Genomic DNA, 2,647 nt, shown 5'->3' on the forward strand with positions numbered 1-2,647 from the left:
CCTTGAACTCCTCATATTTCACAGTTTGGTGCTACGGCAGCCACGGGAACTGCTGGTGTTATGGTCAAGTTGTCTATCTTATGAGTCAGAGCATCTACCTTGGCGTTGACATGGTCAAGACTGCTTAATTCATACATGTCGCCCTTCAGTTGAGGTTTCTATACAGAGGTTCTTTCGCTTCCCCATTGGTAATGATTTTGGGTCATACTTTCGATGAGTTGATAGGCCTCATTGTATGGTTTATCCATCAGTGCGCAACCTACAGAGGCGTCTATTGTCCATCTTATATTGTACAAGAGACCGTTGTAAAATGTGTGAATGGTAAGCCATTCTTCAAGACCGTGATGTGGACAAAGCCTCGTCATGTCTTTGTATCTCTCCCAAGCTTCAAAAAGTGATTAATTATCCTTTTGTTTAAACCTGTTTATTTGGGCTCTTAGCATAGTCGTCTTACTAGGTGGGAAATATCGGGGTAAGAAGACTTTCTTCAACTCGTTCCACGTAGTGACAAAGTTGGATGGTAGAGACTGGAGCCAAGCTCTAGCTCTATCTCTTAAGGAAAATGGGAAAAGACGGAGTATTGCAAAAATACTAATAAGTGTAGGTTTGGGTCCTCCGTGGGACTACCTGAAAACTGGTTTTACTGTACGACTGACAACAATGAGGGTTTTAGCTCAAAATTATTGGCCTCGACGGCAGGGGCTGCAATGCTGTTATGTGGTTCATCCTGCGAAGGGATTACATAGTACTTAAGAGCACGGTTTTGTAATCCTTCAGCCATATTTGGTTGAATAACTGATTCAGAAGAAGGATTGTTAAGGTCATGAGGATTTAGCTTGATACAATGTTCCTGTATCAAGTCTCGTATCTGGCGTTCTAATCTAAGATAACGCCCGGGTTCGTCGAATTGTAGCTTTAATTTCTCGCCTCAAGAGAGAGTACTTGGCATACACTCGATAAATGTAGAAAGGGAAAAAGAATTATTTGCCATAGTCTATATTGGGAAACACTGGAGTTACGATATCGACTAAATTAGTCCCCGACAACGGCGCCAAAAACTTGATCGCGACTTAGTAAGTCTATGTGAATAGTGACTGCAAGTGGACAGTCCTATCGTGTAGTTTTAAAGATTATCGAACCCACAAGGAATAATAATCGAACGTATCGTGGTCTAATGTTGCTATGTAAATCTAAGGCTGATGATCATTCTAAGATTGGAGGGATGAAGAGAAATAACTTAACGTAAATAGAATATTAATAAAGATACGAGATATAGGGGATATCGGTATGTAACGCATCAAACTTCGGGGATTCGATAGATAGTTGGTGTAATCTTATTGGTTAAAATATTCTTGAGTAGAAATTATTTATAGAAAGGACCTAGTCTCACACTCTCATTTTTATTGACTCTGACCATACTCCTAAACCAGAATGCTTGGCTCTCGCGGTCTCATTTTGAATTTAAAAGTAATTTTTGAATATAAATAAAGTCTAATTAATCCTAAAGCGCTCTCTCTATGTTTAGGATTAATGCCTAGTTTCAACTATCTGGTTAAAATCTCAAACTCTCGTTCTTGTTGACCGTAACCTTAGTTTTTTTGTACTCTCGTACGAAAAACAGTTTGATTAAAATAAGAAACTAAAACCGGAAAAATAAGTTTTATAAAAACTAACACCAATTATTTATGAATCTCGTCGTTTCGACGGTCTTTACATACTGATACCTAAGGGTTTAGCCGGACATGAATCCAGTAACAGACATGGTATTTGGGAAATTAAACATGCAATAAGGCATAAATAAATAAAACAGTAATCAAAATAAAACCTGGATTGCGAATTAAGAACTGGAACTGAATCTTGATTCTTTGATTAAAATAATATCGGCAGGCTTTGGCAATGAGTAACTGTTACAATTGAATCCCAAAAGCGTAAATAATATAGCGCAATAGTCCCCGATGTGGAGAACTATTACTTTTACAAAGTAAGAAAACTGCCTAGAAAACTAAAGGAAAATAATAATTCAGACTAAAAAAGTACTCGTAGCTTGAAAACTGGAAGAAGAGAGCATCCCGAGCGAGTCTGAGAGATCTTTTATATATTTTCCACAATCCCTAATTTGTAGCAAAGGTGGGTGGATTCGTGGCTACAAAAGTGGAGAAAAAGATGGAAGACTAGGTTGTGGCGGTTGCCATAACCCTAGCCTTTGAATGAGAGGTGAGCGCCACCTTTTTAGGATTGAGTGCCACCTCTTAAGTCTTGGTGGTGGGCGCCACCTCCTCCTTGGGTCAATGTGGCGGGCGCGACACACCCTAGATAGTGGGCACCACACGCACATTTGCTTTGGTGGCCCATTATCTCTATAAAACTCCATTTTCTTCTCTTTTTTCTTTTCATTTTTCTTTCCTTTTTGCTATTTTCCATTTTGCTTGTTGTAAACCTTTTAACCGGTGAATACCTATAATAAACATAAAATACTGCGTAATAATAAGTGTTAATCAAGTAAAAAGAAATGCATATGGAGCCAAAAGTACGACACGTTTTCGCGTTATCAGGAGTTCCGACTTATACCACCATGGAAGTGGTTCTGGAATCTGTGGAGGATTTCTTGGTTGTAGAAGGTTCTTGAGAACCAGAGATGGATACAATT

General features: G+C 38.8%; 1 non-coding gene across 1 annotated transcript; it reads left to right on the top strand.

Moving 5' to 3' along the window:
• The first annotated feature begins 336 nt into the window (after positions 1–336).
• Positions 337–443, top strand: LOC127133721 (small nucleolar RNA R71). Its single transcript, XR_007807667.1, has one exon. It is a non-coding gene; the product is annotated as a small nucleolar RNA R71 (small nucleolar RNA).
• Positions 444–2,647: the final 2,204 nt, after the last annotated feature.

Source organism: Lathyrus oleraceus, chromosome 3 (genome assembly GCF_024323335.1).
Source record: "Lathyrus oleraceus cultivar Zhongwan6 chromosome 3, CAAS_Psat_ZW6_1.0, whole genome shotgun sequence".
NCBI lineage: Eukaryota > Viridiplantae > Streptophyta > Magnoliopsida > Fabales > Fabaceae > Lathyrus > Lathyrus oleraceus.